This window comes from Pezoporus wallicus, unplaced genomic scaffold (assembly GCF_028554395.1).
Source record: "Pezoporus wallicus isolate ANWC-B61680 ecotype Strahan unplaced genomic scaffold, APGP_CSIRO_Pwel_v1 contig_227, whole genome shotgun sequence".
Lineage (NCBI taxonomy): Eukaryota > Metazoa > Chordata > Aves > Psittaciformes > Psittacidae > Pezoporus > Pezoporus wallicus.
In genome coordinates this window covers 17,934,123-17,961,291 of record NW_026635704.1, presented here as the reverse complement: position 1 = coordinate 17,961,291, position 27,169 = coordinate 17,934,123, and positions in this window count along the sequence as shown.

Sequence of the window (27,169 nt, the reverse complement as noted above, 5' to 3'; positions counted from 1 at the left end):
GGCACGACCAACATAACAAAAGACCGAGATGAACTCTGGTCAAGATTTTCAAACATGGACGTCTAAATTAAGCCATCATGTCCAAAATAACCTGTTAGTGATATCTATTTATGAAAAGCTCTCTAATGAGAGAGCTTTTCAGATCTTCCAGAAGTCTCTGGCGTATTTTAGTCTGATCATGTTCAAGAAACATGTCCACTTCACCTCCCTTTAATTTAGCTAGTTAACCTGGAGTAGTAAAGGTTTTTAACATTCCCAGGTCTCTTAAAATAGCAACCTGAAATAATTGTCTGACAGCATGCAAAGGAGGAGCTCACAGCAGAGCAGGTTTTCACAGGGTAAGCTGGTGTGCAGGGGTCTACCTTGAGGAGAGAAGAAGCCTTGAGGGTGATGCCTCACCCAGGTGGTTTAGCCTTTCCCCACAGGGCAGCCACCCTTCACATGCCAATCCTAAGGCTGGCCACCACCATGGAGATCTCAGACCACAGTGGGCTCCTAGTGCTCCTCACCAGGCCAGCAAAGGTGAAGATGACCCCAGCTGTTGGAGCAGAGCACTGCTAGGGGGCCTCCAGCATCAGGCATGGGAGCTATGGGAAGGGGCAAACAGCTTCCCTCCATCAACAAGGATGATGAGCAAGCAGTTGGGAGGACCCTTCACAGACCTTCTGCAAAAGCAAAAGTCTAAGCTCTGAAAGAGTGAGAGTGGTACAAAGTGGTTATGGAGGCAAAGGAGGAGCATCACGAGGACCAAGAACCCCCAGGAGGAGGGAAGCTGAGAGCATGTAATTTTTGGCAGCTGGTTTCCTTCTCTCTGCAGCTAGTGAATATGATCAGACCTTCAGTCACAAAGGAGATGGAACTGCTACCATCAGGGCCAGAAACCTCAGGTCTTCTTCCAGCTAGGACTGTCACTGAAAAGGAGAAGAGATAATGATAAGAAACTCATTGTGCAAGACAAGTGGGAATTTTGGCAAAAGCCTGTAGAGGTCCCTCTGCATGGTTGCATTATCCTCTGTTATATCAACCAATCCTCTAATGATGATAGGAGTCATCAGATGGGTGTAACTGGGTAATGTTGCATCTACTTTAACAATGCTATTTTACACATGAGAAAAATTTTCTGCTTTTTTTTGTTTAATAATTAGTAATGTAGTCAATATGCATAGTTGTGAATATAATCTTTGAATATCCAGGGACTACAAAATACCTTTTTGCACCTTCAGAAGCCAAGTCTATGCAAAAATGATGTATTTATTCTGTCTTGGCCAAAGTCCTCCCACTATTCAGATGCCATGATGCAGAAAAAAAAAAGAATAGACATATGAGAGTCAGAAAGTTATTCTTTTTTATATTATTATTTATATTTCAATATCAATCTAACAGTAATGATTCATAGCAGAAGGTCAGTTAGAGTGTAGATATGCAACAAATCACAGAAAATAATCTCCGCATTCATTTTTTTCTAATAGGGAAAAACAGAATTCTAGTGTCAAATTATATCCCTTCTTATAGAAATTGATGGGAGAAGGTTATTTTTATAAGAACTGAAACATCTTTAATTGTCTCTTTATTTTCTTTCTTTAATTGCTAATATATTTTCCTATGGTGCTTCAAGAGATCTCTTTCCGAGTGTTTTCGATGTGTTGATATTTACCAGACATTTTCTAGTAAAGCTCAGAGAATTTGAAGGCAGCAAGTGTACTCAGAATTAAAAACTCAGGTCTCTCTCCATTCGCCACAGAGAATTAAGAATTCTTACAAGGCTCTTTACAGTATGTAAGTCTAGTACAAGTAGAGATATGACTAAGCTAAGAAAAACAGACTTAATTGAGGCTCGCACCATCCTTTTTTTGGAAACCAAATTTCAGAAATAATCCTAGGCTTTCATTTATGAACATTTTTATTCAGTTATATTTTAAGAAACCATTGTCTCTCACACATTCTGTTAGTTTCCTATATTTTGGTTTCATTTATACTTATTCAGTTATATTTCCAGAGTTAAGAGGTTTGCATTGTTTTGTTTTTTTTTCCTAGACCCAAGCACATAGTATCTATCATTATCCTTCAGCTTTTCCTTGAATAAATAACTTGCTAAGTCAGTGTTTCATTTAACTCTAATTATACCTTGAAAATGGAAGAAAAGCAAGGGAAAAGCTTTGCATGTTAACTACAATTAACTATAGTACAACCCAAAATGGCAATTTATTGACAGATGGACAAATGTGATTGCAGGTCCCAAGGGCTACATTTCAAATTAGATTTAACGTTACAGGGGATGACAAGGAATTAATCTTATCAGCATACATGCCTGTGTTGTGTTTGCTGTTACATATGCTTCTCTTCATCCGAATGGCTTTTAAATATACAAAGATGTAAGAACATATGCAGTATAGCTGGATGACAGACCAAAAAACATAATTTAAAAGTAGGATATAAAGGATCAAAAGGAACTTTTGTCTTGCACATGGAAAGATTGTTCCAGGAGCCTAGAGACAGATAAAAATTCATCTGTGGGTGAAGAAAACATGTCCTTAAAGAGTATCCACAGCACTGCAAAAAGCTGGAAACACACTGTGTTTGGCAGTATATTTTGGTGACTTCTGGAAAATAGGCACAAGCCTGAATATAACTGTAAAGTGATGAAACAGAAGGTAATATCTGAGGGCATGTGCAGGGGGGAATGCATTAGAGATATGCCAGTTGTTCAGAAGGAAGGGAAAAAAAGAAGCACAGTGGGGAGAGGGTAATAGGCCCCTGAGCCTTGGTGAGGGGAAGATCCAATAGAGATTTGTTTTCTGGACTGTCACTTCGTTGTGAGCTTAGGAAACACTTCTATTTCATCATTTTAAGTTGAGGCCTTTTCCATTAACAGATTGAGTATGCAGATTGAAGACATATGGAAAGTGCAGACAGCTGATGAAAAACCTCACATGAGTAGGTGAAGTCATTAAAATACCAGGGAAAGAGGAAGGAAAAATGGGTCAAGACAAACAGCTTGAGGTTTGGAAGAAGTCATACCAAAACTATGAGTTGTAAATGTATCCTATTAATGGACTGAAACATAAGTTCTATATAAAATAGTTTAAGTGCTTATTAAATACCCTGCAATTACCATACACATCGAGAAATTTCTAATCTGTTAAAATCAGAAAATACCACTAAATAAACTAATTCAAAAGCTTTCTAAAGGGTTTCCTAACATGTATACATACATTTGTGCATCATCAAATCACTCCATGTAAACATAATTTCAGCCCAGCTGGTGCCTTTGTCTCTGAGGAGGGGTTTCTGTGGAGTTTGGGTGGGGAATTTTTTATGACATCTGTCACTGTTTTTGCAATGTTTTTTCAGAATGAACTAGTAATAGACTAGTACATTAATCTAGAATTCTCAGACTAAGATATGTAAGTGAACTATAATGGTAGGAAGTGTTGAGGGAATGTTTGTCTCTGAAATACAGCCCTGCTCGGGTGTATCAAGTGAGGATCTGTGAAAGTTTTTGTCTCATTTCTGAAAACTCCTGTCCAAGGAGTTTCATCTGTTTCAAAGCAGGGTCTTGAGGAGGGTCTATAAACAAGGGGAGAAAAACAGAGATTCAGATATCAGTATCTGTAAGACTGAAGGATTGTTTTCTTGTCTACAAGATGGCCATAAATGAACAGCAATCTACTGCATTACTTTTTACTGTTTTTCCCTTCCCTTTCTCTTCAATCCGTTGAGCTTTCTGTTCCCTTCACACTTTATATTACATGACACCATTGCAGAGGGACAAGTCCTAACACGGAGTTTCACTGCCTTTATTTGGTTATAGCATGAAATACAGAGAAGGAGATGAAATTTGATGAAGAATTTTTACTTCAGAAGGCTTGTAAATACTTCAGGAAAGCAGTTTAAACAACTATAACTTACAATATTACACAAGCTCTGCTGAATGCCCTGAAGATTTTGAAAGGGCTGAAGTGAATTTAGATGAGAAAAAGCCTTGAAATATAGACCTTAAACTTCTTCAGTCCAAACAGAACTTCATCCTGCCCATAATCACTTGATATACACAAAGCAATGTTTTTCCAAAAGAATGTAGTCTGGGAGCCACATGTAATTTTTCCACCCCACCACCTTACCAAATGTGACTTGTTTTCTTTTTCAGACCTTCCCCTCTTGCAAACCTCCCATAAGTTGCTTTTTAAGGAAAAGAAAAACTATCAATCATTCAAAGCAAACCACTTCACTGTTGGTTTACTCACCTCTGATCTTTTTTCCTTTAGAATGGAACATAGTGCTTTAGCTCTCAGAAATCTAGTCAGGCCTTTTTATCTGTCTGAAACAGCTCTAACACCTTGCTGTGTGATGCATTTCTACTCCCATTAAATTTCCACTGAGTCAAGACTGTAATTTCACCGTACAGGCACAGAAGAAGCCCATGTACAGCTAATAGTGCCATCCTCACTAAGACCCTAAGTAATTCCGTAGTATCTTCTCCAGATTGGTTTCCCCTTGCTTTTAGGAGACTTCTGCATTGCAAACATGTTTCTTCTATATTTTGTATTATGTTACAATATTTTGTAGCAAATTTTATAGGAAAAACTCTAACTGAGGTCTTTATAATGCAATACACTATTTCATGCTCATTTGCTACTTAAGAGTACCTGGAAGACTCTGTGGCTGTATTGGGTTTATGTGGCCAGATTTTGGTATTGGGGGGTCTACAGGGGTGTTTTTTGCAAGAAGCTTCTAGAAGCTTCCCCTCATCCTATAGAGCCAATACCAGCCAGTTCCAAAACAAACTCATCACTGTCCACAGCCAAGCCCATAAGTGATGGTGGTAGCACTTCTGGGATAACATAGGTTGTGGGCCCAGTGGAGATTGGTAACTCAGGCTGGAGCAGGTTTGCTGGCAGGACTTGTGATCCCACAGGGGACTCACAGTGGAGCAGAGGAAGTGCTGAGGAGGGAGCAGCAGAGACACCATGTGATGAACTGACCACAACCCTCACTCCCCATCCTTCTGTGCTACAGAGGGGGAGGAGGCAGAGAATTTAAAAGTGAAGTTGAGCCCTGGCAGAAGGGATGGAGGGGAAGGTGATTTTAAGATTTGGTTTTGTTTGTCATTATCCTGCTCTGATTTGACTGGTAATGACTTAAATTAATTTTCCCCAAGGTATGTCTATTTACCAGTGATGGCAACTGGTGAGCGATCTCTCCGTTTCCTTATCTCAACCCACAAACCTTTTGTTATATTTTCTCTTCCCATCCAGCTGAGGAGAGGAGTGATAGAGCGGCTTTGATGGGCACCTGGCATCCACTCAGGGTCAACCCACCGCGGTGGCTAATGATATGAAATCCTTTATCACCACTGCAGAACGGAAGTCTGGCACACTGTGGTGGAGTGTAAGTCATTGGTATTGCTCTTGGGAACAAGCATATAAACCTTTCCAGATAGTTTCTTTGATATTTTGTGGTTTTAACTCACTCATCAACTCCTTTAACAAATTGTCCTGATGCAAACTGTATGTCAGTATAGTTATAGCAATAAAAATGCATTCAAATATTGAAGATGATATACTTTTTTTTTCTCAAAGTAGATTGCACATGACAGTATTTAATGTGAAATATTGTAGAGATGGGAATTGTGACACCCATATGTAGGCAGAAGCCCAAGCATTCACTTAGAGTCAGCAGCCATTCAGTGCTGACTCAAATCAACAGATTTCCTTGTCTGCTTTTTGTTAGTTTGCCATTACTTCCATAAGAAATAGAGCCAAATCTGGGGGGCAGCGTATTCCTTCTGATTTGTGTAACACAGAGACTGTTCATTCAGCAAAGGAAGGCTTGATGAAAAGAAGCACTAATTGAGAATTAGTAAGTTGTGTGCAGTGTCTGAGCTCTGAACATGTCTATATAGCTACCTGAGGCTGTGATAGCTTGAGAAATTAAGAGTCGCAGGTTGTCACGCAAGTATTGAATGAGTGAGGAAAATTTGAGCAAGACAAACTGTGCCAATACATTGCTTAACATTCATCCCTTCCTCAATGGGGACTTGACTTTCAGACACCTGAAATCAGTGAGGGTTTCCCATACTGTTATAATAAAACAACGTGACCAATTCCCAGTGCTGCTGCTGCTACAATGGTGAAGTGGATGAGAGCTTCCCTGGTTGCTGAAATAAAAGCCAAGAAATTGCACAGATGTATCCAGAAGAAAAATCCAGTCCACCACAGCCTGTGGGCTCTTTTGTCAGAGAAAGGACCTTCAGCTCTTCATCTGCCTGTGAAGGACAATGTTTTATCCTGTTAATGCTGCTAAAAGAAAAGGATCCTTGAGAAAGCAGATTTTCCCCTTCATCACAGTCCTTCCTTTGTGGAAGATTGAAAATGTGCGGTGAGAAGACTGAAGGGAACGAAAGCTGCAAGAGATAAAAGAGGCAAGCTGGAGTCAAGAAAACAGGAGTGAAGCCAGAAAGACACATATATGTGAAAAAAGCATTAGAATTAGAAAGCATCACAATATGTGAAAAAAGCATTAGGATGAAATAATTCTGAAACAACAAACCTCAAACAAACTGAAAATTGTGGGCCAAATTAATTTCAAACAAACATGTTCAAATCAAATAAACAAACAAGAAGTTCCACTATACATTGTGTAAAAATTGCTTGCAACATATTTGTGGTCATCACCTGTCCTGGTGTTTTCATATCAGGAGTGTCCACAGAGAAGGGACTGTGCCATTTCCTTCCCCCTGCAGCTTCCTCCAGGCTACAGCTTTAGCTATACTGGTGCAGAACTGAAAATGATGTCACCCTGCACTGAGCCTTCCTCCAACAGAGAGAATGTAAGGAAAAATCAGCTCCAGAAGCAAAGATGTATTTAATCTTTGACATCCATTTGAAACTCCTCTATTGAATTAGATTTCAGAATGGGGACCGGACCTCACCCACAGCTACTGGAACAACAACAGTTCATTTCAATAAATAAATCTCTTCTCTCCCCTCCCACCCCAAAGTGCTTCCATCTCACACAAAGGATTGTGAAATGTTGAATTTTCTCTACAACGACTCCTTAACAGCTAACAGGCTAATGAAATATTATTAAAGCTTTTTATTTTCAGAACTATTTCCCTTGTTTTTCTCTGCATTTAATTAAAAAAAAAAGAGATATAAAATATGTTCAGCAATGACTGTGGCAGCAGACCAAAGCAATTTGAAGTCTTATTACTAAAATTAACTGTCAATTGCCCATTGTAGGACCTTATTAAAACTTCAGTACTTGGGTCCCACATATTTTACCAAAATCAATGCAAAAGGCTACATAAGCAGAAAAATCATCCTTTTTTCTGCCTTGCAAAAGACCTTCCATGCATTTACCCCTGAAGTGAGCATGACAGTTCTCTGCAGGGGCTTTGGCGTGCTTTAGATAGGGCCATGTGTCTGGGTGCCAGCACAGGGTTCCTGCTTGCACTGCCTAACATGCCTGCCAGCTCCCTGCAAACACAGCATCCAAAGCACAATCCAGCTTTTTGCTCCAGACTAGATAAAAGAGCATTTCTTTTCTCCAGGGTGTTTTGTTCTAAGTAAACACTATCCCCAGAGTATTTTAACAGCAACAACAAATCTCTGAATGCTGAATTTTGTAAAGGGCATTTGCAGACATGTGGGATTCAAGCACTCAAAACAATTCAAATCCTGGCACGTTTAATTGGAGCACACAACAGCAAAGCAACTTGCCAGTCCACTATTCCTGCAAAAACTTTGAAGACCCAAACAAGACCACAAAGACCCACAGGCAAAGAACTGAATGTGCAAAGATGTTTCCAAGATGCATCCTGATGACCATAAATGCACCAGGTAAATAAACTAGGCAATTTGCCTGTGGTCTAATGAAAACAGGCAGCTAGTTTTATTTGTGAGTTCACTGGACATACTGAAAAAAAATCTTGCATTTTGCCTGATAGACTGCTGAGCTGTTACAAAATGAGCTAAAATACATCAGTTTAATTAAATATTTTCCTTTTCTATGAAGAAAGGTTTTCCTAAGAGAACAATCCTACGTTGTGGGCTTTAGAGGGATCAGTGAAGCAATGTGGTAAGGTTTTCAACTCAACAGCACTGACCCAGTCAATAAGAAAGCAAATAAACAAGAGTGAATTCTCTTTTGGATTTCAACAACAATATGAAAGAGAACATTTTGTTCTTCATTTAAGTGTCCACTTCTCTGCCTCCTGACATGCCCAGCTTCGCAAGAACTGGTTTAATGCAATGCAGGTGAGATGGCTGAACTTGAAGAAGCCCATCAAGTTCTATTGACTTAATTTTTGGTAAGTGGGTTCGCATGACTCCTTAGACTGCACTTACCAAGTACTTTGGGAGAACTTATATACACTCACCTAGTGAATTTGGGCTGAAATCTTTGGAATTCACTTAGTCTAGAAAAAATGAATCACAAGAACCAAAAATAATTCTTTGGAAAAAGGAAAAAGCACTGTAAAGTTCTTACGGATAGAATGAAACTCAGAAGTTATGTTCCTATTGATAGGCAATCAGTTTGCAACTCTGTAGTCATAAAGCTTCTGCCAACTTTAATCTTACTTGCAAGTTTATTATTCATGTTGCACGGCTTATATTTTATGCATGTTTCAGAATGTGATTGCTGTAGTGATGGAAGGAAGAGTTGACCTTTACTCTGAGGTATTACTTAGTTCATAAAGTCTATATGACTAAAAACATACCCAGTTCCTCTCAGTACCATTTCCACAATAAATCATACTAAAGATGACAATATAGTATTTTGTATTAAAATAATCCACACTTTCTGGTGGTTTTCTGTGAAAAACATAGGTTTTTGCATGCTTTCTGTTCTTTACTTTGGAAGACTATAAAGCCATACAAATATAAATAGAACTGAATTTGATTTGCAAGAATTAGCTCAGACTCCTCTGAAACATTATTTTTAATAAATAGATTTCTATAAATTATTAACCTGGAACACAGGAAACTTAATAAAATTAAATGTCTATACTTGCCATGAAGTGAAATCCACCTTTTGGTAGAAAATAACTGGCATTCAGAATTACATTTGGAACTGGACTATATAGGTGTTCTTGGATTACTGGAAATACTCTGACCTTTTTTCACATTCCAAATTGACACATAGAATTGAAGTCTCAAAAAGTTATTACATATGAAGGTAAAATCTCTACCACTAGCCTAAGTTTCAGAACAAACAATCCTCTGAAAAGCAACAGCAACCAAATAATAAAAAAAAGAAAAATTTGAAGACCCTATGGTAATTTTTAAAACTTTTATAGAATCATAGAATCATAGAAAGGTTAGTGTTGGAAAGCACCTTTAGATCATCCAGTTCTAACACCCCCCCCCCGCCGTGGGCAGGGATGCCTCACACTAAACCATGTTGCCCAAGGCTCTGTCCAACCTGGCCTTGAACACTGCCAGGGATGGAGCATTCACAGCTTCCTTGGGCAACCCATTCCAGTGCCGCACCACTACAAGAAGTAGAGAACTTCTTCCTTGTATCTAACCTGAACTTCCCCTGTTTAAGTTTAAACCCATTCCCCCTTGTTCTATTGCTACAGTTCCTGATGAAGAAGACAATGATCCTGTAATCATTTTGAAAAAAAAGTATGTCTGATAAATGATTCTAGTTTCATGAAAAAGCACTTCCAACTAAAAATAAAAAAAAAATAAAAAAAAAAACACAACTTGATCAGCTTTTGCACCAGTCCTAACTCTTACACAGTTACATTTTATGAATCGGAGTCATCACCTCCTGTCTTTCATACTCTAGAGGTGTCCTTTATTATCTTTAAAACAGCAGGTTTTCTTATTGTTTCCTTTCCACTATTTTTTGCTTGGTGTTCAGCATGCTACATGTCTGTTTATGCAATATTAACAGAAGCCTGTCATTACTGATTTGTATAGTAAGTGATCTGGCTACTCATTTCACTGAACTAACTCTAATTTCTATGCATGATGAGTTTGGGAAGATAGACAGTTCCTCTGTATGAGGAACATAACTTTAGTCCTGAGGGGAGGTAACAATTTACTAGCTGATTACTTTAATGACATATTATGGGCTCAGAGGTTATTGTGTATAGCAATATTTTTCATAGTTCAAAACCTTTCTCATTAATATTATGAATTCATTGTATTTTATCCAAATTACCTTTGCAGTGGGTCACTTCTCTTGAATTTGCTATAGTCACTGGCATGAGATACTGCTGGACTTTTTCTACCTAACTCTTTTTTGAGTGACGTGGCATAGAGAAAATAACTCTGCCAACGGCTGACTTTCAGACAGCTTCAAAAGAGACAATTTAAAAGATATATTATTTGCCCTGCTACATCACTGTGGATGGAATTTAACCTTGTGAATTTTTTTTCTCTAGTAATTGATGCAAATTTAAATCCAGTATTGGCTGGTATAATTCTGCCATCAACAACTCCCAATGGAGCTGTACTTAATTATGCCCAGGGCGAATCTGGCTTTTGATCTCCTGGTTGGAAAATCATGTTTATTTTTGTCTGATGTGGTGAAAATGGTAGATACTTTAAGAAGACAATATCTACATGAGGAAAAAGTGTGTGCACAATAATGCTGACCTAGGATATTGTCATTAAATTCCTGCTGGAGGGTAAGAAGATATTCACGTGTCCCCTCACCTTCTCTTCTTTTTGAGTTTGTATCTTTTTGCCTTTTCCAGCTTATATGGGAAAACCATACTCCCCTTATCTGCTTGTGCTAGAAGTTCACAAGATGAGCAAGCTGGGGCATCCCATCCCCCTTTTGTCCAAACCTTGTCTGTGTTGGTGTGCAATCCTTTCCAGCTGGACTCAAATGCTTCTTTTATATCCTTTATTATGCTGTAATATCATATTACATTATATTATTGATATATCATTTTACATGATAAATTACATGATATTACATGATAAAATCAATATCAAGCTCAACATCAATAACTGCACATTTTGCAAGATGCAGATTTCCACTTCTCTTCATTTCTTGAAGAAGCTTCCTAAATTTACTTGTTTGAACCTTCTGTACTTTTCTGTATACCATCTCCATTTGTTACATGCCTGTTTTGATCTGTTTGCTGTTCAGCTGAGATTTTGAATTGATGCTATGCATTACATTACTGACAGCAATTTTCATATTTTTAAGGAACAAAAACAATGCATGAATGATATATTGGAATGAACTACCATTAACCTATTATTTTCTGTGCAGGAGTTCAAGCTTCCTAAAATCTCATGGTGATCAAAAAACATTGACATTACTCAGCGTAAAGGCAGTTAGCTGACCCATCCCTGCAAATTCTTCTGCTTGTATCTATCTTTATCACGAAGCTGGGCTGGCCACATATCAGCAATTATCTTTGATGTACTTCACCCAGCTCTATTCTAGCAATGACTAAGCAAAGACTATCTCTTTATATAATTATTTAATACAAACACTAAATTTCTCAATAAATAATACAGTTCGTGGCACCCTATAGATTCTGTTTCCAAATCTTAAATAAGTTTTTTTTTAATTCCTTATCTTTGGAAGACTATGTGAGAGTTCAAATTAAACTTTCTAGTAGATAGATATTTAGCCTATATTTTAATTTCCTTAATTTTATGATCTAATTTCAAGTAATAACTCCTTTAGTTATAGAATCATAGAATATTTAGGGCTGGAAAGGGCCTTAAAATCATCTAGTTCCAACTGCCCTGCTATGGGCAGGGACACCTCACACTAAACCGTGTCACCCAAGGCTTTGTCCAACCTGGCCTTGAACACTGCCAAGGATGGAACATTCACAACTTCCTTGGGCATTTAGTTCTTTAAATTCCTATCCATTTTATGGTTTTATATTGCTAAAATGCAAAGATACTGCAGTTACTGCAATTAATGGTATTCCTTTGTCCAATCTACCTACCAGTTACTCAAACTAAGTGGGTTTTTCTACCATTTGCTGCAAAATCAATGCCTCAAACTCCTACATCATTTGATTAGCTCCATAATGAATACACTTTACTGTGAGATAGTTGATGTGCTCAGAAGTTGGAGAAATTTACCACATGCTTGCTAGAATCACGGTGAAAAGACTGATGCTACCTGTGAGAAGGGCTGGCATATATCTTTCTTAGATGTCAATTGCAATGAAAGAGCATCCAAATAAATGTTGTATGCGCTGTACAAATGGAATTCAGGTCATTTTACTTTTAGTCATCTATAATTTCAGCTCTCCCCACAGCAGCAAAAAACTCAGAGCTGGACTTCATTACAAAATGATACAAGACTATCTAAGGCAAGTTTATTGAATATGTGATTGGTCAGGCTGAACTGGCACCACTGCTGACAGCATCTGTGGCTGGTCCCTGAGGAACATGTAAACAAATAAACAAATAGCAAGCTAAAGAAAGAAAAACAATGTAGGCAGCAGGAACTTTCCTCACTGGAATTCTTCAGTACATCTATCAAGCAGGAAGCTGAGAGGCAGCACACACAGCCCAGCTGTTTGTCAAGGTGCACCATTTAGGGCCATAACTGGGGATATTTGGGATGAACACACTCATTTTGACAATTTCACATTACTGCAGGGCTTTCGGCTTTCCTTGCATGATGCAAGTTGTCTATGAGTTACTTTGTGGGAGGTCCTGGTATTATCCCAGCTGAAATGCTCACACAGCTAACATTAGTGTCATGTGAACAGCACCAATATAAAGGCTCCAAGACAATACAGCCTCATTGCAAACATGATTGTTTGTGCCATCAGACATAGCAACATGTAAAGCCTGAGACCTGGACACAGCAGAAAACAAAAATTACAACATCCTTATGCAGACTGATCCTAAGTAGACCCACACTCTTCTGTGTGGAATGCATGAAAACCAGGTGTCTGTATAGCTTGAAAGCCTGTCTTTAGGACAGCGTAGTATCATCTCCTGGACCTCGATGCATTTTTTAAAACAGCATTAGTCTGCTGCATGAAAGTAGACCTTCAATCAGTGCCCAGGCTTGTTCTGAAGAGGCCCAGCAGAAGTATTCGTCACTCCTCTGTCTGATCACTTTAATAGGATTCTCACTACTTGGGTCTGATCTCCAGACTAGTCCATTTGATTAAAGATAATTAGCACTTGAACATTTTCTGTTTAAAATACCAATCAGCTGGGATATTTTGCACACTGGCTACAGCTGCAGCAGTCTGTGTACTTCACTTTTTCGTTCACACACTACAAATAGAAAGAGCCCAGCTTGTCTGGAGATTTCTGCCTGCAGAGTTTCCCTTGCAGGAAAATGGTCTGTCCGTAATGTAGCTGAAAGCTCTTTGCTGCTCTTGCTCAACAAAAACATTAAAGGAAAGAAATATAATTGATGCGAGTCAACATGGACTTACAGAAAATGGGTTTTGTCAAACAGGCTTGATTTAATTCTTTTGGGAGACTACAAGTTTTGTCAAGAAGGTGACTGCATAAATGTGATAGACATTGTAGGCTATTTGCCTTGATGCCACATACATTCTGATAACTGTGAATAAGAGTGGGGCCAGCAAAGTGTATTTCACATAAATTAAGAACCACCTAATAAACAGATCTTTTAAATAATCATCAATCATTTCATGGACCTCCTTACAGCAGTGTTCTCCTGGGAGTTAGATTAATTGTGAGATTCAAGCACTCAATTCAAATCCTGGCACATTTAATTGGAGCACACAACAGCAAAGCAACTTGCCAGTCCACTATTTCTGCAAAAACTTTGAAGACCCAAACAAGACCACAAAGACCCACAGGCAAAGAACTGAATGTGCAAAGATGTTTCCAAGATGCATCCTGATGACCATGAATACACCAGGTAAATAAACTAGGCAATTTGCCTGTGGTCTAATGAAAACAGGCAGCTAGTTTTATTTGTGAGTTCACTGGACGTACTGGAAAAAGATCTTGCATTTTGCCTGATAGACTGCTGAGCTGTTACAAAATGAGCTAAAATACATCAGTTTAATTAAATATTTTCCTTTTCTATGAAGAAAGGTTTTCCTAAGAGAACAATCCTACGTTGTGGGCTTTAGAGGGATCAGTGAAGCAATGTGGTAAGGTTTTCGACTCAACAGCACTGACCCAGTCAATAAGAAAGCAAGTAAAAAAGAGTGAATTCTCTTAATCCTGAGGCTACACAAAATTATTTATTGTGATCTGGATAGAAGTACACTTATGATTTACAAAATCTAAAATTCGGGGGGGGGGGGGGTGTTAAAAATTGTCTGAAGGAAGATCAGCAAACTGTAGAGAGCATCTAGATTTCCTTGTAAGATGAAGTCAGTTCAAAGTGTACTTTTGTGCCATTTAAGGAAAAAATGTGTCGAGAAGCATTATATAAAGGGCAGTACTACAGAGTGAGAACTGTGTTTTGCAAAGCAGGAACTTCAGAGTAATAGTGGATAAGGAATTTCATATAAGCTCCTTCAATGATGTTGCAAAAACTATCAGTAACCCTGATATGACTTAAATACATATGCCATATCTCCTCTTCACATTCTCCTATCTCAGTGTTCTCTTAGTTCTGACCTTTACACTTTAGCTGGAAAAAAAAGCACCAACTAAAAATGCTCAGAAATGAACAATTCTTTTACTTCTGCTCCTCTGAGGATAATGTGAGGCTAAGCAGCTCTCCCATCCATGTGGGACATGGTAGTTTATTTGAAGCAGACCAGTGATTCGTAATACGTCTGCATCACACTGAAATTGCAGACAAAATTACCATAGGATTCCCTTTCCATAAATGCTCCAACAACCTTGAAATGAGCACTCAAACCCAATCTGTTTTAATTGCTCAAGCCACAAGCCATACTCACACAATTCTTTCTGATTATCAAAGCCCACTAAACTATTAAAATTTATGTATTGTAGTCTGAATAGATTAGCCTTTAGGACATATTACCATCAGATTTCACATAATATTAACTAATAAATTAGTCTAGCAAAAGACTTCAAATCCTAATTACCAGATAGTGATTAGATATGTCCAGTTATTCATATCAGCCAGTGCTGGAGGGAGGAGAGGATGTGATTAACTTGTCAGGGAAATGCAGCTGAGAGCAACACTCCCTTACTATCTTAAAGCATTTCAGCTTCTCACACTAAAATGCATCCACAAGGTAAAACCAAACGAAAGCCCTCTTGTGTTAAAATGTGTACAGATGGCAGGAGCAAATCACTACCCAGAGTTTCTGCAGTGTTAGTGTAAGAACCATTTCATGCATTGTTTTAAATATCATAGTGTTAATGCATTTAATGGTCACAACTAAGCAGTGTTATGTCCCAAAAGTAGGTCTCCCTGTAATAGGTAGTGTATTACTGTGTATATAGATATGTGTATATATGTATATATATGCATAATGTATGACTGTGAAAAGAATAAAAATATTACTTCATATGCATTGAAAAGGATTGCTTTTATGTAATGAATTTTACTGAAAATGAAAGAACACAAGAGCATTCATGCCACCACACCTGTCCCTCCAAACCCCTGACACATATGTTACTGACATAACTGTATCAGCAGACCATAAAATCAAACTCTGGTGGAAAATGTTGCCTCGTGGTGTACAAGAGGAGAAGACGACACTGACAATGCTTCTGCTTTGCCTCACAGATTCAAAGCATGACCATAGGCAAGTCTTAGTCACTTCAAAGAGGTAGAACAAGCTTAAAATTGCATTTTATCTTCATTCGCCCTTCATCATTGATACAAACAGGGTTTGCTGCTTCTACATAATATACACAGACTAAAAGGTGGCAAGACAAAACCAAGCATTTCTAGAGACTTATTCATATTAATTGATTTACAGTGCTGCAGAGCCCATGAGTGGAAATCTTTAAAATACCTTTTCTCTGGTAGCCCTCTCAGGTCAAAAGAGTTTATTCTTCACTTGAAAAATCATCATACATTTAAACAAAATAAACCAAATATGCATTTAAGGGGGTCCAACGGGAGCATGCCTTTTTGACCAAAGAAAGAGGCAACCAAGCCATAAAAAAAGTGCTTCTTTGTTATCCACACACAGTTCTTTGTGTCATCTGGAGTCCTTATGGGGTAATTTCTTTTCAGATTGGCCTGTTCTTGTTCGGGTAATTAAAGTCCCTGCACATCCTCCCTCATTTCTTCTTGTCCAAGAAAACTAAGAAAATGCTATCTAATTTACTGCTGAAAATTTCATCAAAGATTCAGCTTTGCCTTTCCTGATTATGAGCAATCAACATTTAATGCTGATGACTGGCTGAAGTTCATCTTAAGCATTTCTGGATTTTGCATATTGATCACTTTATGTTTGCATATTGATTCACTTTATGTTTCAGCAGCTAAGTAGATTGCTCTTGCTCTTCAGACCTTCACAGGTTTATCTCATCTCAGAAAGAAGAAGAGACACTGTCTGATTTTTGTCAATATACTGAAGATATGATATGTTGTGATTTGGTAATTTCTTCTTCTTGCACCCAAACTAAGAAGAAAAAAATGATGCTTTTGTTGCAGAACCTTTCTATTTTCACTATTAACAGCTTTTCTTGAGCTCAGGATCTATAGCATAATGCTCTTACCTCTGTACCCCTCAGAAAAATTTTGATCCCACCCTGAAAATACCTAAGTAACTCATCTTGGTCTTTGCATTATTCTCATTTCTGCAGTTGAATAAATACACTTCTTTGTTGATGTATATTACTAAATGTAAGTTTCAATACATAAGAAACCATAGTCCATCAGGCAAAGGGAAAGTTAAAGTGTGGATGTGTTATTTCTTTCCTTACAGTGCACTGCCAGAACTCGTTAACAAGTTCAGTTTATTAGATGAATAAGAGATGGCTCCAGTTATCAGTTCCAGCAGTCACTAGTATTTCTAATAGAAACAGGCATTATGAAGGTACTGTAGGCCTTAATTCTGCCTTCCTTATTAAATTAAGAGTCATAGCAGAAGCTTGGACAATCTTGAAATCCATAGCAAGTCAAGGTATAAAGTTATCAAGAATCCCAAATCAAGATATTCTTTAGTAAAACTATTGTCCAAAATATGGGAGAGGCTTTGCTTAAAGACTGAATTCCAGCTACTGGGCTATGCGAGTGTCCTCAGGGGTCACTAGCTGGGCAAAACAGAGCTGGGCTTATAAGGTCTATATTCTTCTGTATTTCTTCCTAAATTTAATGTTGTACTGTTAACATGTAGAAAACAGCAAGTAAATTCTTCCTTCATTTTTAATTTCTGTCTGTCTGGAATTAAAGGTTACTTCATTGGGAATGGGAAAACATCAAAGTATCCTATTTTTATGGGCATGATTCTCCTTAAAACAGAGCAAAAAAAGCAACAGCCAACACTGAACAAGAATACTCAAGATTATCCAAAATATAGGCAGTGTTCAACTGCTTAACTGGAGAACAGAAATAAGGTGTCAGTGTGGTAGAAGTGTCTCTCAGCAACTGGTTTTAGTAAAAAAATCCTTGAAATCTGGTCAGAGGAAAATACTCTGCAATCTATGCTAATAAAGGTCTTATGCATATAAGAAGGGTGGAAAGTGCTTGTATTCAATGTCTCTTCAAAAAAGAAAAAGTGAAAAATACAACATAAAGCATTAAAAAGGCAGGCAATAAAGGTTATTCTAATCCTTTGTCTTAATTCCTTCAATTTGAAAAGAGCTTTTTATCATTTGACATAATCCTCTGACTAATAATAAACCTTCTAGTGCTCTGACAAATCAATAGAGGCATCATGTTTGAGTAAAATATAAAAGAATTTTCTCACCATTCTAATGTCTTTTTTTTTCAGTCAGTCTGAAAGCTCTTTAATATTCTCTACAGAAGACAGCTACCAGAAAACAGACAGTAATGATGATGATTTTATTGGTTTTTGACTTGCAAAGAAATCTCAAATGGAACTAACAAATAATTTCTCCTTCTTCAGCAAAATCTTTGTACCAAATCAGCCGTCAAAAAAAAAAAAAAGAAAAAAAGAAAAATCATCTGTGCTGTCACATCTCACATATTTTGTATTAATTATGGTTTTATAAACTTTATGACCACATACATGTGTTCTTTCCTTGTTGATTTATGTGTTTGTGGACATTCCAACTAATTTAAATCAATACAGTTTCTACAACTGTCACCATAATAGAAAAATATAGAGATTTTGTTTTCCTCTAAATCAAACTTCTAACCTTAGACTTGAAATTTATTCTGCACTTTTGCATATAGCTGAGTGTTTCCATAAAGAAATCTTGGTCATAGTGCTGCAGAGATGAGAATGATTTGCAATGAACTAGTTTCATCGCTCATAGACAAATGTGCATGCAGACATTTCAAGACAATTTTTTCATGCAAAATGCCGCACAACATAAATATGTCTGTTATATATAAACAGGAGACATTCTTCAGTAGGACTTACAGTAACATTAGTATTTCATCAGGCTTCTTTCAGACAGTCATTATGTATTACTCATTCATTGGAACAATGTTAAACTGAACACTCACCACCAGAGTAAAGGTTACATGGTGTGAGAGGATCCCAGTGGATGGATTATTGATATTTTTGGGGTACTTAGCAAAGACAGAGCAGAACATCTTTCTAAAACTCCCCAAAACCAAACTCCAACAGCATAACAAATTATATTTTCTAGGTATTTCTCCCATTTCTTATCTTCACTTTGGAGTAAAAGAACTAAAATGTACAGGACAGCAACTACATTCCCTTTAAATTAGCAGCCCGCAGAATTGTTAAAAGAATGAAGACAGATTAAAGAATTCCCAGAAAAATTGTGGAGGGAAAAAAACTAAAAATAAAAGAATCACAGAATCATGGAATCATAGAATAGTTAGGGTTGGAAAGGACCTTAAGATCATCAAGTTCCAACCCCCCTGCCATGGCGAGGGATACCTCACACTAAATCATGTCACCCAAGGCTCTGTCCAGCCTGGCCTTGAACACCGCCAGGGATGGAGCATTCAAAACCTCCCTGGGCAACCCATTCCAATGCCTCACCACCCTTACAGTAAAGAACTTGTTCCTTATATCCAATTTAAACTTCCCCTGTTTAAGTTTGAACCCAAAAGAAAACTTAGACCTAGCAATAAACATGTCTGCACTGAAGTCTCAGAAGAGCCAGAGAAGCTCAACCTACCAATATTCTCCCTGGTTTTGGTCTCAACTGAGTAGGGACATAAGGTCTCAGAGACCTTCTTAAAAAGTGAAAAAAAGCTTGTATGAATTTTAGGGATTCTAGAGACTTTGGCACAAGGGATAAACTTGACTTAAATATTAAGCCTACCTTGAATAGGTACTGTGAATTTGTTCTAATACTCTTTCTCAAGAAATGTGTATTGTGTATGAACAATTTTCTGTGCTTAATTGTGTGATAAAAATACATTTCTGCTTCTGGTTATTTCTTTGAAAGACTCATCCAGCACCTTTAAGGGATTTTACCTTATCAATAAACCACAAACATAAGTTACGCAGCAGTCTCAAAATAAATTTTCTGACACAAGACTGAAAGCAATGATTACAGCCATACCTTGATGTGCAAATGCATAGCTTTTAGTACTTTATTTCTGCATATGAATAATGCATTTCACTTGCTGCATTTTTAAACATTTCTGGTTTAGAAATTGTTTTTTGTTATGCAATGTATTAATACCTCTGTATGAGCAATAATATCAGTAGCTCCTATTGCAGGATTAAGGAAGAACAGTAAGTAAAAGGTAATATACTTTTCTGCTATTTGGAGGGAAAAAAATACACATGTAAACAGTGCTCATTCAAAGCCCTTACTGATTTAAGGCTTCCTGGAATATTTTTAATGGACCATTTAGATATTTTACTTCACTCCTACTTCTGCTTCTTAGAAGCCATGTGAACCCCAGCAACCAGCCAGCCATTTTCCTTCAAGGTGATACAGATGAAAACATTACAGCTTTTATCTTCTGCAAGCAAGGCAGTCTCTGAAACAGTACGCAGGTATTTGAGGTCAAGAAATTCTTCCATATTGTAACTTTTTCCTTCTAATCTTTCCTTTCAAAGTTACACAGTCTCCTGTTCTACTCCTGTTTCCTGACAATTCTCCTATCCATTTACTACGTTTCTATAAAAAAATATTTTCTAAGGAGGAATAACAAACATGGTTGTTTACTGTCCTAAAAGACCAGTCTGCCAATCAAATGCATGGTTGTACAGGAGGTCTTCCACAGACAGGTTTGAATCCTTACATAAAGACCTAACAGAAAAATAATTGAAACAAATTCAGCCTGGAAAAAAGACTTTGTAAGGCATAGACAACACCACACTTACCATCAGTTCTCTGAGTGAAACTGTACTTGCAAGTAAAAGCTCTGCCTTCCTAGGAGCAACTGAAGAACACCTCTGTTCACAGACCTTCTTTCTCATCTTCAGATAAACCTTTGTGTCATGCCACCTTGCTGCACTCCTCTGTGCTGAATGGCAATGCCCCAGGGGCAGTTACATTTGCCTCTTACCTCAGAGGACGAAGCAATTAATGTCATTTATATTATCTGAGGATTGACTTTCCTGCCAGAATTACTCCAGATTAATGGTAGCTCCTAAATTACTTACATTTAGAAAAGAAGGTATTAATAGCTCTAATCAGCAGGTATTATTATTCAAGAAAAGGATATAACAAAAAATCCTTCTGATTCTGCAACCCACAGGTTTTATTTATTTTCCTGTCTAAAACAATACAGAAAACACATATCACAGGGCCAGGTGCTTAACTAATGGGGAATATTTTTTTCCCCATGGAATCTATGCACTAGGTTAACCGGCATCAGAAATGAAACATGAGAAATAAAATAAATATTTCAGAAGGTATATAAATTTTCATATGTGTATCTGGAAGGCAAAATCATAATTTCTATATACTATTTTACTTCATTGAAAAATTAGATATTGTCTTCATTAGTTCAAGGATTAAATGGGCTAATTATATTTATTTGTTAATACAGTAAGTTAGGGATTCTACTTGTGTGAAGAATTGTAATTATGCAGACATCCTCACTCATGTTTTCTATGTCGTCTTCTGACGTCATATGACTTTAAAACCAGTAGGTATTTTTATCTAGTTTCCATTTCATCGGATTGACAATCTGAAATAGAAGCATGTTTTCCATTTGGTTTCTCAATTACTCAGCCATTATAGGCCTTCAGCAACACTAACCTTCAAACTGCATATTTGCTAAAGACAATCCCATAATAAGAAGGCTGAAAATCCTAATAATGGCACAACAGCTACAAGTGATACTGTGTTAAAAGATAAGTCATCAATAACAAAGGATTTTTTAACTATCTGTTTTAAAATTTATTTATTCATTTTGTTCTGTCAGTAACAAAAGGTTGTAAATAATGAATCCTGCTTCAGTGTGCTTATGATATTCTGGAAATGAAATGAAATCCAGTGCAACAGCTGAATCTGTAGGGCTTTTTTCTTTGAAGGCACTTGATGCTAAGGCAAAGTCCACCTGGGCATAATAAATCTTTCTTGTTAGAAAGAATAATTTGCAAGGATCCTGGATGGATTTGTCATTCCTTTTGAAGGATTTCCTTCTCTCTTCAGGGAACCGTTCGCTCCTTGCTGTTTGTCCACATTCCCCTTTATGTCTCCTCACTAGCAGCCCTCATGGGGGAGGACCTCACAGATGGGTCTCCACTGCCAGGTGGAAAAATCCTCCAAGCTCACTCCTTGAAGGAAGACATGCTGAAGAAAACTCATGCTGGCAAAACGCAGGTGATGCCCTGTTTGGGGTCCATTCTCATGATTTTGATATCTTCTACTTTTTAAATTCTGGGGTGCTTCCTAGAAAGGTGCTTACTGTAAGGGCACCAGGCAAGGTGTGTCCTATACAAAATATGTCTTAATGGAGCTGCAGTTCTGAATGATTAACTTTCCTATCCCAGCTCTTCTCTTCTCAGAGGCGTTACACCAACAAGCAATACACATGTTCCCACCAGCTTGCAGCCAGAAGTGGTGTCAGTCTAGTTTGTCACTCAGCCTGGAATTCGTGCAGAAATTTTGTTGAGTACTAAACCCTGGCAGTGCAGGAGCTTTCCTAACTGTGCTTGCCTGCTACATGCTCTCCTTCAACTACTGTTGCTGCTTTTCCCGCCAGCTCAAGAGAGTTAAATTCATCCACTTAAGTAGAAACAAATGAAGCAAATAGCTGTCTTTCTAAAAAATTCTCTCTGGGACCAATATCAGTCTAAGTCAAGTGTAGCAGAATGGAAATAAAGTGCATATCCTTAACTCTTATTGTTGTACATGCTTGAGTGCATATTGCAAATGTGACACTTTCTTGGGGTCATCATCTTTATAGATATCAAAGAGCTAAAAGACCTGCAAATGCAATTCTTGGTGTCGCATGTCATTCCACAGGAGTTGTTCTGGGTAGGAAAGACTCAGCTTAGCTAAGGAAAATTAGACCCCCCAGTGTTTAATGGAATGAGAATTGCTGTTGGATGAAGAATGACACTAATTGTTTTATCAGCAACTTCAGAAAAAAAAACTATTATTAGCTTTATAATACTGCTTTTACACTTCACAGAATGCCTTAGGATACTTTTAGAGAGCTCATCTTCAGAGCTGCCCTTCTATGAAGGATATTTTTTTAATGAGATGCTGTGATATATGAGAGTTGCACTTTCTCGCAATATGTGTGAGGTAGATGGGCCCTAAGTAGCACAGAATAACTCCTGGCTAAAAGATAAATTCAGAGACATACCCTGGATAATTCGGTCACCAGTGCTTTCTAGATGTACACCATGGTTTATAACATTATCTTGCAGAAAACTAACAACAGAGTTTCAGAGAGTCATGGGAGTACTTATTAATTTCCTGGTAACCTCAAACATTTTTTTTGAAGTTGATTATCTCACTGTGTGTTTTTTACGACTGTAAAACCCTGGTTTGATCAGAGTTGCTAGTTTTGAAATTGTTCTTGAATAAATAATAATTATTTGTCAAGTGCTCCCTTTGTGTTTGCAGTATTTGTATTGTAACATGTCAGAGCTCAGCTAGCAGAGTGGTGTCTGTACTGGGATGGTTGTCCCTTGAGCTAATCCTGGTTGTATGACCCAGCAAGTGTCTGTTTAAGTCTTATTTGTGCTTTCAAACCTTCACTTCAAATGGGGTATGAAATTCTGACTCAATTTTGCAGCTGAACATTGCTTGCAATGCAAGGTTCATGGAAAGGACAGAAAGTGCATTTCCACAATCTTCCTCGTTCCATGTTCTCCTCGCTCCTCGATCACTTAGCCAAGCCACGATATTTCACTAGGTCTCTCATAGGCCAGGGTTTTTTTCCAGAGTGTCTAGTGAAGATGGAAAATAGCAGAGCAGTGTATTATTTCAGAAGAATGCTGCATTCTGTGCTTCTCTCTCCAGAAAGCCAGGAGCAAGCGGTGAGGAATGCCTGTTGTTTGCCCTGCGCTCACAGATGACTTGGTCCAGCTTGCGGGTTTGCTCGTTTGCCTGCCTCTTCAAAAATCTCCTAGTCATGACTTAGCCAGCATGACTATTTTATTTGCAGGCAGATCTCCTCCAGATTTCATCTTTGCTGTTTGCTGAGGAAAGAAAGGGACGGAATGATGAAAAGAGGTGATCAGAGGAGGCAAATATATTGAGCCTGTCTCTTCACGGCAGAAACTCAGACTCCTGATGTGAAGCCGGGATTGATGCAAGGACCAGTCTACTTTAGACATCCAGTTGTAGCCATTGCTTCAGCAGTACCACAGGGTGGGAGAGGAGTTTTCCTGGATGCCAAATATCTTTATGTGATTCAATTTGTCACAATTGTCTCTATTCAAGGAAAAATTCTCCCAAGCAGTCTCAGTGTTCCAGTGTTAGGATGCCACTGACAGTCCCTTCCGTCTGTCCTAGTTCCCTGGTTTTTATTTTACCATAGCAGCCAGTGGCTGTGATATATAATGTATTACCTGCTGTTGCAAAACAGCCTTTTATTTTTTCCTTCTTTTGTAAAAACTCAAGTTCATCATCAGCAAACTGCTGATGTGTTGGGTTTTTTACCCAGCTATTCCAATAACCAGTTCCACCTATTCAGAGTATTTAGACAGGTAATGAAGAACGTTTTACTATTTGGTTCTTATAGCAAATTATAGCAACCTGTTTTGGGTAGGCTAGGGAGGATTGGTGACTGACAGAAATAAAGGACTCTGTGAAGAAATCCCAAGCATCTGGAAGACTAAAGCCCATGGCAGGGGGGTTGGAACTAGATGATCTTTAAGGTCTCTTCCAACCCAAACCATTCTGTTATTCTATGAAAATCACTTTTAGACCTTCCTTAGTCTTTTGTCTATTTCATCTCTCTTTTGCTCTGCTACAGACAAAGTAGAATTTCTAGTGGCTTTTTTGCTTTAAGATATTAAAGCTCTGCTCCCCTTTCCTGCTCTGTGGCCTCAAGACAAGTGCAATGAATTTTAGGAAAAAAAAGTTTCAGTCTCTAAGGCATAACTGCAACTGATTTTCTATGCATCAGTTTGAGGTTTTTTACTTCCTATAATGAAGACCTGCTTATTCCCAATTTCTGAATTTCAGCATTGAAAATCAAAGTGATTTCTTTGTTTATTCAGCTCCTGGATGTGATCCTTTAATATCCAAACCACCAAATAACACTCAGTCCAAGAGCTTAAAAAGGCTCAAAATGAACAAGATTTGTAATAAACTCAGCTACATAGGTAGTCTGCAAGCTTATAAAGCATATGAAGTTTTGTGGGGTTTAGATAAAAGACAGGGAACTGAAGAGACCTTCCCTTATGACACAGTGGCCAGAGAACAGCAATTGTGTTTCATGACAATTTGGGACATTTTGGAGTTCACCTTTATTCTTCACTGTAACAAAAATGAAAACTATCCTACATTTTCACAAACAAGAGTTGTGCTAACCCCAAAAGCTCTTTTTTTAACTGATATTATTCTCCCTCGCTTGTCTTCTCTGTAGAAATTATCAGAAAGGCTGCTCTGAACCTTAGAAACCAAAAAAACATTGCCCAAGTCTTTAAGGCCCTTAGCCGCTCAGTACTTTCACACACTCGTATACGCAAAGACACATGCCAGACAGCAAAAGGAAGTAGCAGCAGCGTTCCCCAGCCACAATAACACTTGTGAAGCACCTCATTTCTTACAGCGAGGCTTCAGACACCAGCCACTTTCTGGAAACAGGTCCAGGACTGCAGCCAGTGGGAGCATGTTCTTGGTCTCTAAACACCATAATTGTCAAGAGACCTGTAAGAAAATTCCTAATACATCTTGTTTCTTCCATATGCTCCACATGCCCATGGAGGGACACAGCCACAGGAGCTTACAGTGGAGGGGCAAACAGCACCGAACAGCTGAACACTTTTCTCTAGGTGACATGGAGCACTTGGATCTGGGGCAATAAGCACCTTGGTGCCTCCCTTTGCTTCAGCAATGGAACTAACTTCAGGGCATCCAGAGATCACATGAAGTCCTGTCACATTAAACAGGCCAACTGTGATGCTTCTTTTAGACAGAGTATCTCACTTGTATTTTGATCTTTTGAGCTTTGTTTCTTCATTTATTTGTTTGCCTTTGCCTCTGCTAGGATTTCTATTTTTTTTATCCCCCTGATATTTAACACAACCATTCGTTTGGCTCCATGGCTGACAGCATTAAAAAGGAGATGAGACCAGCTCTGGAAAGGATTAAACAGCATGAAGCCTACAGCAGCTGCTTTTCCATGAGATCTTCTCCACCCAGGCGCTCCCTGCTGCTGCAGCCACCAGTGGCAAGGGTCTGACAATGGGGAGGAAATTTAGGAGCGGGTGAGAGAGGACTTTTGTGCAGCCAAAGCCTTTGTGAAAGCACACAACACAGATCTGGAGGGGCAGAGGAGCCAGCAAAGTCATTTGGAGACCTGGTTTAGATTGCTGCAATTTGAAACGGAGACATAAAACTGGCGTGCAAAGCCACCAAACAAAACACCTTTCTACTCCCACCACCAGGCTCCTGAAATAAGAATGACTTCAAAAAGTTTAATACCTACCCCTTTAAAAACTAGATTTCTATTTTGGGTGAGCAATATTCAGTGTCTCTGAAATTCAGGATTATGGGGTCTTTCTCTTTATTGTGTAATGGCTTTATTGCGCATATTTTTATGTTGCTATTTTGAGGTACCTCTAAAAAGCAATATTTCATGCAAAATGGTGGAGACCACAGTTCTAAATTCAGGAAACAGCTGGATTTTGTTAAATTGGTTTTTACACAGCTATTGTTGTGCCATTTTTCCACCCAGATCTTCTCAGAAATGCTTAGTGAAATTATATAGGGAACTTGATGTAACGCTCAGCCTAATTTGGAGTAGTTCAGTAGATAAAATAGGAATTATTACATTGTTTTGTTAGAACAGACTGTATATTCAGGGAGAGAAGGAATAGAACAGGACAATAATAATAGCTAAGATATGACTTTACAATCAATAAAGTTTTAATTTACTGTCTTACAGTATACTTCAAATCAGGAGGTAGGAGACAGCTCTGTGCCTCTGCAGACCCTGGAGGGGCAGGATCCCTCAGCCAGACAGTCCTAGAGACATCCATAAATACTATGACATATCCATCAATGTTTCTGGCATGACCTAGGAAGTCTTCCTTAATAAAGAAGACCTACAACTAGTAGAGAGCACAGAAGATCCCAATCCAGATTCAGTCAGCAGGGAGAGGAAAGGATTGCGGCCTCCCAGGAGTTGGGGGCAGCTCTGCAAACATGTTGAAGAGCCCACATCAAGACTGGGGATGTCTCGGGTGGGAGACTGGGCCTGCACAGCCTTTGGGGTTCTGCATTTAGCTGGTAGCAACCTTCTTCAAACAGGGATTTTCTTGCTGAGAGGGAACAAGTTGGCAGCTGAAATCGATGAACATTTCTTAAATAAAAGGTAGTCATTAGAAACAACAGTTGTTCTGGATGTGATAAATGTTATGATAGCACATGTAATCTAGTGCTTGGCATATTTATTTTTTTTTTTATGAATGGTGAATTCACTGAAAAATCAATGTTTTATGGAGAACAAAAGCATTTCTAAAAATTGAGTCAAAAATCATTAAAACTTTCAGTCAATGAAATGAAGTCCTAGCCTTTTGCTTGGAGATGTT